The sequence below is a fragment of the Cavia porcellus genome, unplaced genomic scaffold (genome assembly GCF_034190915.1).
Source record: "Cavia porcellus strain 051 isolate PalLab524CR breed Dunkin Hartley unplaced genomic scaffold, mCavPor4.1 scaffold_27, whole genome shotgun sequence".
Taxonomy (NCBI): domain Eukaryota; kingdom Metazoa; phylum Chordata; class Mammalia; order Rodentia; family Caviidae; genus Cavia; species Cavia porcellus.
Window position 1 is genome coordinate 38,692,348 of NW_026947510.1, and position 13,941 is coordinate 38,706,288.

A 13,941-nucleotide genomic window follows, 5' to 3' on the forward strand; every position below is an offset into this window, starting at 1 on the left:
CTCCCTGTCTTCGACTTTATCAATTGGACAGTCATTTGGTTCTATCAGATTTTATAAAGTAGACAATATTAGGAGAATAAAAATATGACAAAGTATCACACTCTTGTATCAGTTAAATGAGTTTGCTTATTTTTTAACCGCTGTAGTTCAGAGATCTAGAGACAGACAGGACTAGAATTCAGGTGCAGAAGGAATGAGGGAAAAGAGGTTTGTAGTCTGGGAACATTGGGGGGAGGAGACAGGATAAAAGTGACTTGCCAGTCAACTAGGTTCCCGGAAGGGGCCCCACAAGATAAAAATGTTAAGTGAGTTGTGTCAAAAGCTGACACTGATATTGATCAAAGAACCATCTTCTTATTCCTCTGTGCATGCTGGTAAATGGTAGATCTGCTGGAGGCTTTGAAGCCAGACAAATCAGATGTGACCGTAGCCCCATCACAGATTAGACGGATGACCTTTGGCTAATTTCTCAGTTGACCATAATGAGTATAAGAGTATTTATCACATGTGGTGTTGCAAGGCTCAGACAGGCGGGTAAGTAGAAAGATTTGCATAGTGTTCTGCACCTAGTGAGGCTTGTGTTTTATTCCACTCTCCTCCTTGCCGTATCCTTACTTTAAAACATATTTCACCTAGGTATATCTTTTACACCTTCATCAGATCCATTAAAATATGTATGCATACATGCATCTGTCCACTAATTATAGCAGTAATCCATTCCAATAATTTTGAAAGACTGCAGAATACTAATCAATCCAGGGAAAGATATCCTTTATGAGTATATAAGAGAAAATGAACATCTACAATTACAAACATTCATTCTATGCCAGGAAAACCTCCTGTTATAGGCACCAGCTGTGGTGTGGATAGAGACAGGAAACTGTTGCATCCAGGGGTTATGAGGAGAACAATTACAATCAGGACATAGAATTTATACTATTATTTTATGATGGTCACCCAGAGTAAAACACAAGAAAGTGCAGGAAATCTTTCCACAGTACTAAAGATACAGAATATTCAGCCAAGGGCCTGGATCCCATAGCAACGTCCTGCATGAGTCCAGATGAAAACCCTGAGCCCATGACAATGCCTCCCACAAGTCCAACTGGGGGCCTAGAGCACACGAGAAGGACTCACACCAGTCTGTTGTACGGATCCGTGCTGGGGAGGCCCAAAGGTCAGCAGTGGGAGCTAGAAAAGTCTGTGCCAGTGGGATGAAGGAGCCGTGGTTGAGGGTTCTACATTGGAGCCGAGAAGTTACACTCAAAACAAGGACCAGGGCTGCCCTGAAAAACACCACAGCCATCTTCAGTGACATGGAGGTCCCGAGCTCCTCTGACAACACATGAATAGTTGGGTGCATGCCAGAAAGCCAGTGTGACAAGTTTCTCTTGGAGGTTAAACAGCACACATCTTCCCCTCTGGTGCCAGGAAGTGATGCTTGATGTAAGGACCAGAGCTCTCCCAAAGTGAACCACAGCTGCTCTCACCAATAAGGTTCGGAGCTCCTCTGATGACAATGGTCAAACTCATGCTGAGGAAGCTAGCCATGATGAGCTCCTCCAGGAGAACCAATGGCTCAAAACAGCAACACTTCGAGTAACCCACAATGCCTTACTCATCTTCTCCATGTTTCTATTTATGCTGGCAGCTTTCCTCAGGTGCAACATCTAGGCTCAGCACCATACTGATTTAATTCAGCTGGTGTTAAGCTGACCACCAGTTTTTAATCCATAGCAGAAACTATTGCATATATTTACTTGTTGTCTGGTTACTTTTGGTCAGCTCTGATTTCCTTTGGACTTATTTGCAAAAATATCATTGTCTTACCAGAAAAAATGAACATGTGCCATCATTTTATATTACAAAGTTCAAGAATGTTTGGAGCTGAAAGTTTGGGGGGGTGTGTGTGCCACAGGAGCCTAAGAGGTACTATTTGTTTTTCGGGCCAGAAGTGGAACCCCACCTTTTTTTTTCTCTTTTGGAGGCAGGGTCTTGCTACGTATTTCAGGCTGACCTTGGACTTACTAGGTAGCCCAGGCTGGCCTCCAACTCATGGTGATCCTCTTGCTTCAGCTTCCCAAGTGCTAGGATCACAGGCATATATAAGTGTGTCTGTCAGCATCATTAATTCTTAAAGTAGGTGAAGGTTTGGCGGGTGCTTTGCCTGTCCCAAGGGAATGTTTTCCTCTGTAAACAGTGAGTGGGCTGTGCCCTTTGGGGGCCTGAGGCTTGGTTCTATAAGCAGCATGCACCAGTGCCCTTACAGAGTCCTGTGCCCAGCAAAGACACATGCACAGAACATGCCTGACCACACTCAGGCCTTCACACTGCTGGTTTCTCTGAGTAGAATCACGTGTTTGTGACAGGTGAGAATTACCTTCGCCTCGAGGACCTGGCACATACCCATATCCGCATCTTAGCCATTTTTATTTCCTTTGCCTTCCTATCTCTCCCAGCTTCCTGTCACCTGTCTTTTAGTTTGTTCTTTAAATTATTTGTATTTTGGATTTCTTATATAAGAGAAATCATGTTATATTTAATCTTCTGTGTGTGATTGTATATCCATTTTCTTACAAATGATCAAGTTTTTCTTTTATGGCTGAGTAGTACTCCACCATGTGTAGAGACCACAATCACTCATGCATGTGTTGATGGGCTTACAGAGCACTTCCAAGATAGAGCTACTTTGAGTTGTGCTGCTGTAAACAAAGTATGCATGTATTCCTCAGAGGTCTTTAAATCTTTTGGAATGATACCCAGAAGGGAAAAGGCTGGGTCCAGTGGAATTTCTGGTTTTAGATTTTTATGAACTACCCATACTGATTTCCATAGTGGTGCTAGCTGATATTCACATTACCAATGTATAAAGGGCTTTTCCCCCCTTCTCCAGCATGTTTTCTTTAATTTCTTGTTGATACCCGTTCTTTCTTTTCTGATTGGTGTCTTCTTCCTGCCCCCCCCAGCCCCCCTAAACAGCCCAAATCTTTTTTTGTGACTCCCTGCCTGCCTTTGTCCTGGCCATTCCATGACTCTGACAGTGATAATAATAATGACAGCAACAACAACAGGCATTTACGATGCTAATAAATACTCAGCATTTTATTTAATCTCCAGAAACACTCACTATGATCTACTTTTTAGGGAAGAGGAAAATGAGTCTTAAAGATGGTGGTTAGTCCTTTCTCCAAGGTCACAGTTAGCAAGAGGTGGCCCCAGGCTCGGAGTTTTGCTTTTACTCCAGAGCCCAAATGTCACATTGACTCTCACACTGTCTTGGCAAGTAGCTGGGAGCTGGTCACGCTTCCTAAGGACGGGGACCATCTGTGTCTTCCCAGTGCCTAGAACAGTGCCGGTGCATACTGAGCACTCAGGAAATGTTCATTGAACACCTAAGAAACAAAGAAGTCTCAATAGAGCCCTCCCACCTCTAACAGCCCTTGAACTCGACGGGGTCTGGTGGGGAGGCCCCTCGTCTGTCCTGCAAGCAGCAGTAGCAGATGGTGCTGCCGGGAAGGGAAGGGACTCCTGAGCTCCTGCACATGCACAGAGCTGCACTGTTTCCCCCTCTCCCCGATCTCTGAAGTGGCCCCTGTTCTAGGAAGGTGACCAAGCAAGTGAAGCCACCACTTTTCCGTAAGTAACACCTGGCTGCCCAAAGGCTTTTGCAAAGCTTTGTTTCTCCAATAACCTTTTATTTCTCTCTCCCTCTTCAACTGCGAGCACAGCCAACTGGTATTTCTTTTTAAGCAGCTGAGAACACCAGATGGAAGGGTAGGGGGAGGTGGAGGCAGGGTGAAAGGCAGGAAGGGGACAAGCGGGGCTGTGGATGAGGGGCATCGTTCAGAAACATGGAATGTCGGGAGGATGCCAGACAGGTCAGAAGAGGTGGGAAGGGAGAGCAGGGCTGGAAACGCAAGCGGCCGCTGTGTGTGTGCGCTGCATACATGCACGTCGCCTGCAACATACCATTAAAACAGAGGGAGAAACGTTCTGGTTTCCGTAGCAACAAGGCCTATTGGTGCCTCAGCCAGAGAAACTTATTGGGAAAAAAAGGCGTTTGCCTGTTAAGGAGCCTGATGAATTGGGAGATAATTATACAGCATTCTGCCACCACTAAGGACACACAAACACACTCCAGAAAATATTTTAAAGAGCGCAGATTGCCACAAATCCCATGAAGGCATGGGTGAGATTGAGAGGTATCAGGAGGGAAAAAACTACTGAAATGATTCTAGTTGAACACCCCAGGGGTTGGGCACATGTGAGGGATGATTTGAACAAGCTTATGTGCCATATTTTGGCATCTAGCGTGGGACTGAGCTGGACACACTTGTACCCAATGCTAAGGGTGAGTGCTGTCTCTTTGGGAAGTGGGTGGGTGGCTCAGTAAAGTCTAAACAATTAGATGAGAGTTTGCTAATCAGACTAGTGGGACGTGTGTTATTAGGGCCTTGATTCTGTAGTGGATTGAGTCCTGTGGCTCTCAGGGGCTCCCACAGATGGAGTGGGACAAAAGCGGAGATGCTTTAAAATTAAGCAGGGTATTGTTGGAATCTCGCTGGGCAAAAGGAAAGAAAAGATATAATTATTTTGTACTCTTTATTGCACAGGACTCAGTTCCCTGTATATAATAATTTCTAAATAAAATATTAGTCGAAGGAAAGACTGAATAGATAAATGGATGGACGGATGATGTAGGTGAGTTGATCAATAAGTGGGTGAAGTATCTTGAAAAATCAAGCCCCATCTCTCCTTTTGCTTATCCCTTGGAACTTAGTAGCAGCTCAGTTGAAGAGAGGACCTGACAGTGGTACGCTCAGAGTGGTCTTTGGATGGGGGTCATTCCTGGAGATAAGTTCAAAGTCTAGGGGCTAAAGATGGCACAGCATCCTCCCTATCTTTGAGGAGACAGCTTATCCGCTCATGCCGGGTGGTACACGTGTGACACAGCCTTCTCTTAGAGGGCAGCACCTGCCCACTGTATCAAAGCAGCTCTTGGGACTCGGCTGAACCCTCAACTTTGATCTCATTCAGTTTTTCACCTTGTGACCTCATATTGCTTGGGGAGTCCTTGGTGGACTCTATATCTGCCATCTATGATCACTATGTGTTGTGTAGTTGTCTCTTACTTCTTTTTCCTCCCGTGAACATCACACCTCCTCAACTAAAGCATGCTCCATAGGAGTCTCCCGGAGAACCTGTACATCTTGGAAGCCCCTAGCAGAAAGCCTCGTGTGTGTCCAAATGTGGAATATTTGTAGTGCTAACCCCAAGATGAAGGACATTGATCGCAGCCTTTGAGAGCTGACCTAAGGTATCCAGCTCCCCCTGAGCTAGGATCAGCTCTAACTGTACACCATTTTGTGGGAGCTGCCTGGTGGGCTTATGTGCTCAGGCGTGGGCTCCAGGGCTGTGTGTTTGGAGGGAAAGAAGGGGCAGGCGTAGGGAAAGGGATGGCAGACTCCTCTTCCTGCTACTCGCGTGGGCGCTTCTGTCCTATCTTTGAGTCTATCACAGTATCATAGTCCTCCCAAGAAGCCCTGCGTGAGGCGGGAATGCGGACCCGGTACAGGACACCGTCTGTGTTCTTCAGGTAGAGAGGAGGGAGGAGCTTTTTCTCCTTTTCTACAATTGCATTTAATTTTATAATTTATACCTAGAAAAATGTGGGATTAGAAAATGAATGTGCTAGTACGTGTGTGCAGTCACATCATGTCTACATGCCATGGGGGAAGCTGGTACATGTACGTAATGCACGTACGATCTTAATTCTTTTTTCATCTCTTTCCATTTCCTTACATCATTTTCCGGAGAAGGAAAAAGAGGTTCAGCGAGGTTGAGCAAGTTATTTGAGGTCACACAGCTAGACATGTGCTGGGTTCACAGTGCCTCTCTCCAAACACCGGGCTTTCAACGCTCACATTACAGTGTGTTTTGGAGGGCTCACTAAGGGCGCTGGAGACAGTCAAGTTATGCTTCAGTTCCCTAAATGGATGCCTCTTCCAGAAAACAGGAAAGAGAAAGTGGGACCAGAGCTCACAGTAAAAACGAAGACGAAGGAAGTAGGCTCAGAGCAGCGAAGAACTTCTAAGTCATATGTTGTGTACGCATCATATTAAACAGATTCCAATGCAACTATAAACAGATTTTCACATTTCCACCTTCCCCCCTCCAATTACCCCTCCATCAACCTCCACCATCTCCAGCAGATTGTTCCCTTCTTTCCTGTTTATTTTATAAGAAAGCAGAAATTGCTCTTCCTTCTTTCTGCACCGCCCGCCCCGCACCATCTGCGGGCGCGGGTGCATTACCGCGTGCCCGGCCCCCACCTGCGGCCCCTGGGTGTCGCACGCTCTGCAGAGTGCCGCCGCCGCCGCCAGGGGTCGCAGTCGGGCAGCCGGAGCCTCCCCAGCGCTGGGAGCCGGGCGCTTGCCGGGAACAGCGAACCGGCTCCTGTAGCTGTCAGCGTGCAGCATTAATCAGGCTGCAGTCTCTGCGGTGCTTTGGGAGGGGACTAAGAGGCCAGGCCTGGGAACCAGATCCAGCTTGTTCAGGCAGCTAAAACCCGGCTCCCTCAACTTTACCGCCCCAGGCTCAGGGCACACTGGGTTCAAAGAAGTGGAGCAGGACTAGCAACTGGCTCTGGTCCTAGGGCACCGCTGCCCCTGCGGGTTCCTAAAGAGAACAGGGGCTGGAAAGGGCAACACTTGCCAGGCTTCGCTTCACTGGGAGGGGAGGCTGGCAGGGGAGAGGGGCAGCCCTTAATCTAGACACCTTACCCGGCCCTGTCCTTAAACTGCCTCCAACAGGCCAGGTGCCCCAGAGCTAGTGCTGCTCAGCTGCACACGCTGGAAGGTCCTCACTCCTTCACCCTCAGACCGTCTTGGCCCAGCCCCTCACAGTCTTCACATGTGCCTGGAAAGCCAGGGCCCCTGCCAGACTCCTATCAGATGGGGCGCAGGGGAAGCGGGGTGAGCGCTTGCCTCCTCGGCACGAATTTTTCAGCATTCAATTTTCCTCTTTCTGCCCTATTTCTCTCAATTCCTTCCTAGTGCTGTTTTTGGAGATGGAGCTGTTTCTTAAGATTTGATGCAGTGACTGGGTGTCTGAGATGGAGACACAGGGGAACGGAAGGAGGAGAGGGAGCAGACCGGAAGTGGAAGGGCCAGGCCACCCTGGGATGCTGCAGAAAGCCAAGGGAAAGCTGGAGGCTTCTGTCACCCTCGCCAGTCTTGGGAAGCAGTTTCATAAGCGGTGGAGGGGAACCGCAGGCGTCCATCAGGCATCTCCACTTTTCCTTCCTGTCTCTTGCCCTTGATTCCCTCCTTTCTTTGTACAGAGGCACAAGCACACCTATAGATAAGTATACATGCATAAGTGCATGCCAATGCTACAGGGCAGACTTCGATTTTTTACAATGAATTTTAAAGAAAGGAGGCACTATGGGAGGAGAAATTAATTTTAATGGACTTGGTAATTTTCTTGGAATCAGTAAGATTTAGGATGGATCTTGAGGAATGGCCTAAGACTTCTGCAAGAGGCAGATCATGCAGCAAATGGAGCCTGAACAAAGATGCAAAAGTGAGAGATTTCATAGCATTTGGGAGAGCAATGGACAGAGCACACTGAGTTAGTAAAAGACGGAGGGGAAAGGGTGGTATTGGACATAAGCATGACCATGTGGGGACCGAAAATGGAGAAATCTAGGTTCCCAGATGATGGGTAGGGACATTGGTCTTTGCAGAGGGGAGCCCCACAATGGATCCCATGGCTTGAAAAGTGTAGTATGGGGGACTCGCTGAAGGATGGGAAGATGGGGGATTGAGAGTCTGAACGAGGGTTAGGCTGGGAGTCTGCATGGAGGCCCTAGTTGTAGTACAGATGTAAGACTCTGATGTAAGACTCCTTTCTGCATGGGGAGCTGGAAGAGTGCTTTGATCCATGCTTGCTTCTCAGTCCCTCTCCTTTCCTCCTCCTCCCACTCACCGTCATTGCCCTGGACTTCCTGTCTCATCATTGAGAAGTGAAAAACTACAGAAGGAGAATTCCCTTTCCTCCTGAGTGCATGCACAGTGTACCCTCTTTCTCCATTATTCTTCCTCTTAGGATGGAAGATGTTCCCTTGGATCAAAGGCCTGCCCCTCCACTCTGCCCATCCCAAGGGCTTCTCTTTCTTCATGGCTCCCTACCTCTGCTGCAGCCCACCGTGTCTAAAGTTCATTCCCACCCACATGTGAATATGCTCTGTTGATCCCCATCTCATAAAAGCTTCCACTGATGCTGCAACCTCCTCTAGAGTAGAACTTCTCCAAAGACTACACAAATTGCTTATTTCTTCACCTACAACTTACAGATGGGCTTGCAGCCTTGCTTTACAAAAAGTACTCTTTAACTCTGCTATCTGAAAGCCGGTGAATGGTTTGTTGGGCCTCATTCAGAGTTTTTGATTTATGGCTTTTCGGTCATATTTGGCCCAACCTGCACCATGAAACACCTTTTTTTCTTAGTTTCATGACATTGTACTCTCTTGGAGTTTTCACTGACCTCTACTTTTAAAATTTTTTGGGTTCTTCATTGTAGACAGGGTCTCCAAATGCTAAAGTTCCTTAAGATTTTGCTAAGGGGTTCCTTTCCTCCCCTGACACCCTCTTTTTTTTTTCTAGCCTGTCCATGAAGACAGCATGCACCCCTGCAGTGATGTCTCCTGAATGGATCTCCATGCCAGAGATTTCCCCATAGAGCCCCACGTTGTTATATCCAACTATCAACTTGACGTCTCCACCAGAGTGTCTGATTGGAACCTTAAATTTAGCACATCTAAAGGAAAACTTTAACTCCCTGCTGTACTGAACTGCCAGCTGGCTCAGATCCTCCCTCTATGTCCCCAATTCAAGAAATGGCATGATCATCCACCTAGCTGCTTATACCAGAACTCCTGACTCATCTTCGGTTCCTCCCTTTCCCTTATCTCCATACCCAATCCATCAGCAAGCTCTCTCAGGCTCACCTCCAGCATCCATCTCAGGTTGGCTCATTTCTCATTATGATCACTGCATAGTTTAAATTGCCACTGCCTCCTGCTCAATTTTTTTTTTGTCCTTTTGAGACAGTGTCTTGCTGTGCAGTTCAGGCTGGCCTTGAGTCACTTTGTAGCTGAGGCTGGTCTCAAACTCCCAACAGTCCTCCTGCCTCAGCTTCTCAAGTGCTGAGATTACAGACATGTGCCAACACACTTGGCCCTCTTGCTCAATTTGGTGCAAAAAATTGAACCTTTCTTTCTGCTTTGCTCCTTGCTCTCCATACTCTGTCCCCCATAATTCATTCTTTATGCAAGTATAAAAGTACAAGTTGGGTTGGATCCCTCCTCTGCTTAAATACTGCCCTTTGATTTCTCATCACACTTAGGATAAAGTTCAAATACTTCCAGTGGCTTTCAAGGACTTCCATTGTATGGTTTCTCCTCAGTCCCTCACATAGTTTTGGTCACTTCCTCCTCAATAAGCTGCAGCTCAAATGTGACATTGCTTGTCCTTGAATATGGAGAACTCTTTTGCACTGCAGCCTTGGAATCTTTTGATTCTCAACCTGGAAGTTTTTGCTTCTCCCCTGAGTCTTTTTACAACATGCTCCCTTCTCATCCTATAGAGATGCCTTTTCTGGCCACTCTGATGACCCTCACATTACCCTGCTTACCCCCTTCTTAGCCCTGATCACAACTCTGCAGCATGGTGATTATTTATTGGTCTATTGACTATCTCCTGAGATTATTCAGTCTTGCTCAGCCCTACGTTCTCAGCACCCAGCAAAATCCCTGGTTGTAACAGTATTGTAGTTAGAGTTTTCAAGGAAAATAATTTAATATAGGATACATAATTTGTAGTATTATTTTATAATAGTCACCTAGTCAGACACAAAAAAAGCAAAAGTGCATGAAATCTGTCCACACACTAAAGACTCCAAAGAATCCAATTGAGGGCCTGAATCCCATAGCAATATACTGCATTGTCCAGTTAAAGACCTATTGCCCATGACAATACCCCACCCCAAGTCCAGCTGGAGGCCTAGATCCCATGGTAATGACTCATGCAAGTCTGTTCCAGGGATCTACACTGGGAAGGCCAACAGGTCAGTGGTGGAAGCTAGAAAGTCTGTGCAGGTGGGCTGAAGGATCTGTACTGGAGCCAGGAAGTGACACTCAATGTAAGGGCCAGAGCTCCCCCCAAAAGTACTGCAGCCATCCGCAACAACAATAAGGTCCTGAGCTCCTCTAATGATGAGAACAGCGAAGTTAATACCAGGAAAGAAGCTCAATAAACTCCTCTAGGAGAACTAATGGCAACAGGAGAACCAACAACAACTTCTCCAGATTTCCCTCTTTATGTTGATGGCAGTGATACTCAGGTGGACTCAGCTGGTATTACAAGTTGACCACTGGTTATCCATCTACCACATTTAGCATGTTATACATTAGGTAGAGATGAAAGAATCTGGTGACGTATCCTGCATGGAGAGAAAGGAAAATTACAATAAGGATGAGACTGAAGAATGGGAAGAATGCAAATATCTGCTTCTTCAGTAAGAGGTGACAAAGGAGAAAACAGAAACCTGGGTGGGGCAGGTGGACAAAGTGAGGATTTCATGGTGAGGATGAGATGTGTTGGAGACTCTTAGCTCTAAGTCTGTAGTGTGGCAAAGAAATTGAAGTTCAGTAGTTGTGGTGGTGCAGGCTGTAATTCCAGCACTCTGGGAAGCTAAGGTGGGAGAATCACACATTTGAGGCCAGTTTGGGCAACTTAGTGAGACCCTGGATCAAAATGAAAAGCAAAAATGGGCTGGAGAATGTAGCTCAGTGCAAAGACCATGAATTCAGTCCTCAGTCACACACACAGAGACACACACACTTCCCCATGTGTGTGCACACACACATGAATGCACACAAGGGTTGAAGTTAGAGATACAGATTTGGAAAGCACCTGTCTTAACTTGTTTTGCATATTGTAGCAGAGTACCACAGACTGGGTAAGGTATAATTAACAGATATAGATTGGTCCAGAGTTCTGAAGACTGAAGTCTAAGATGAAGGCACTAGCAGCTTTGGAGAGTTTGACTCCTAAATAATGCCTTGAACAATGTGCCCTTTGAGGAAGAACAGCCCATCTTCACAGGGCTCAAGGTGGAAGGGCGAAGAGAAAAAAGAGGAGCTGGTTCGCCCCTTTATTGGTGCATTTATCCCATCTATGAGGGCGAAAATGCATCACCTTATCATCTCATAAAGGTCAGAGGTCTCCCCTACTGATACTATTACGACAAGTGAGTATCTGTGTAGGCTTAACAGTGGACAACTATTCAGACTGTAGGCAAAATGATAGAAACCTGACTAGTGGGTTGGGTCAAGTGAGGGCAGAAGAGAGATAAAGACTGTTAGGTGATGTCTATGGTTAAGGAGGGCACAAGGGGAAGGCTATGAAAGAAAGAGAGGCAGGGGGAGAATCAGGAGGACAGATTATCTTTAAAGTTCAGGAGCTGTGACATTTTTGAGAAACAATTGGAACTAATTCTTCAGTTCAGTCCTACAAATACGCTTTGTAGGGTCCCTCAGTGCTAAGCTCCATATTTTATCTGGGGCTTCAAATATAAATCAGTTCTCACCTTTTTTTGGGAGGTATGTATGTTATAGTTTGTTAGGGGAAATAGATATATAAAGATAACCAAATAAATAAAAAATATATACTCAGATACACAGGCACTATATGCTTTTTAAAGTGTGCTCAGGTATAAAGATACATGTTAAATATATTAGAACAGTTTCCCGTCAAGCAGGGTTGGAGAATGTGAATTAAAAGGAATCAATACATAAATAAAACAAGACAGTGATCCCAACCAAGCAAGGATATTTTAGTACCATGAATTGAGGCTTCTGATGATTCAACCACCTGCTCATTCTGGTAGACTTTCTCTTGTAGTCTTTCTCCTTGATATCCAAAACTCTTATTTATTTATATTTTTACTGTAAAGTGCTAGATTTTTATTGTAAGATATTCCAGTGGTAGAATAAATATAAAGAAAGCAGACATCACTTGAAATTCTATTGCCCAGAAATAGCCTATGCTAATATTTTTGTGTTCCTTCTCCTCTACAGGCCTCTCTGCCTGTGTATGTGCATACACATACACATGTGCTTTGGTGCCCTTAGTCATTTAAAAATTCCTAGTAGTTCTCTGTTTCAGATGATGTAGGCATGGACCCTCCTTTTCTGAGAACCATGAACATCTCTTTTAAGTTACAGATGTCAACCGAACACCCTATAGTTCTTTGCTCTGGGGAAAAAGTAGAGTGTGTTTTGGTTTTCCAGCAGCCTAAAGCTCAGAAAAAGGGATGGGTGAAGTTGGCCATGAAGTCCTTATAACTTTTTGTTCCTGTTAATTTGTAAAGCAGTCGAAGGGCTCTTTGAGGAGGATGAACAGCTGTGCCTTCATTTGACCACTAGCCAGCACATGTCTCATAGACTAATGAAAGTCCCCACAGCAGACTGAAGAAGCAAGGAAGAAGTGTTGGCCAGGTCCACAGGAAATATTCAGGGAGGGCTGTAACTCTTGCAGTGCCCCCACCCTTTGACTATGATCAGACATCAGGACAAGGTGTGTGGTTGTGCACTGAAATTTTTCTGTTCCAGAAAAGCTTCGATATTGGAACCCAGGCCTCCTGAGCATGGATGCGGGCAGCGAAGTAGAACCTGGAGAAAGACTTGTCACCTCCCACCGGATCCAGAGCCACCACAGCCATCCAGAGCAGCTGTGAGTCTGGCATGTGCCAGTGCTTCTTCAGTGAGTGGTCACTTGGCCACAAGGCACTTCCTGCAGGGTGTAGGCCCTGCCACAGGACTCAGGGAATTCCTTGGGCAAAGGTACTCAGGGGTGACGACAGCAGCTGTAGCTGCAGGACGGGCCTTTGGCACATGGATCAAACTTTCCATTTTCATTTGTCTCTGTCTTGGATGGGACAATAGTAACTGATTGTTTTGGCCTCGGTAAGAACATACCCCCGGGAATCATCTGAGAAGGAAGGATGAATTGCTCATGATGGATGACATGAGAGTTTAAAGTCATTTGTTTGGCTTTTCAGTGAAATGTAACTTGATATTTACCTCAACTGTATGAAACAAAACAGAATTTAGTGTGTGAGTGTGTGTGTGTGCGTGTGTGTGTGTGTGTGCTTTTCTATACTGCTGTGGCCATCAGTGATCAATACAGCCTGTCCTCTGCCCCTGCTGGACTCTGGCCTGTGGGTCTATATCTTAGGTGGTCCTAATTTGTATCCTTGTCCTATAATAAATGTGACCATGAATACAATATACTTCTGTCTTTCCAGCCACTTATTGAGTCTGAGGGGTATTTGGGGGGAAACCCAGAACTTGTAGTTAGTATAACAAATATTGGGTAGGCAAGAGTTACTGGAGGATTGTATCAAAACCCTAAGTTTTGGCTAGGTACAGTGATAGAAAAACAAAACAAATAAGATACCTCCAATGAATGGAAAAGTTATTTTCAGAGAATAAGTTCCTGGAGAAAATGGAATGTTGGGTGAAGGAGAATGACATGGGTGGCAACTTTTGATCTGGATTTTCTGGGAAATTGAGGTGGATTTTCTGGGAACTTGATGTGAATTTTCAGTGACACAGCTAAGCCAGCCAAACATCTGGGGACTCAAATGGTTTCCCAGGTGGTAACAAAGTAGATGATTTTGAGAAAGAGGATAGCAGTTCACCGTGGATGGGATGAGTGTGACAGAGAGAGCAAAGGGTCAAAGAGGGGTGGCATCCTATTCTACAGCACTGCAGAGTGGATCTGAACTCTGTGTTTTATTAAGTACAGCTGGAAATTTACCGGAGGATTCAGGCAAGTGAATGGCATGACCCGTTTGTCTTTCTTTTACATGATT

At 45.7% G+C, this 13,941-nt stretch overlaps 1 long non-coding RNA gene across 1 annotated transcript; it reads left to right on the plus strand.

Annotated features, from left to right (window-relative positions):
* The first annotated feature begins 3,502 nt into the window (after positions 1-3,502).
* LOC134473639 (uncharacterized) lies at positions 3,503-13,352 on the plus strand. The gene is made up of 2 exons (XR_010043990.1): positions 3,503-3,636; positions 12,677-13,352. It is a non-coding gene; the product is annotated as an uncharacterized LOC134473639 (long non-coding RNA).
* The last annotated feature ends 589 nt before the right edge of the window (positions 13,353-13,941 follow it).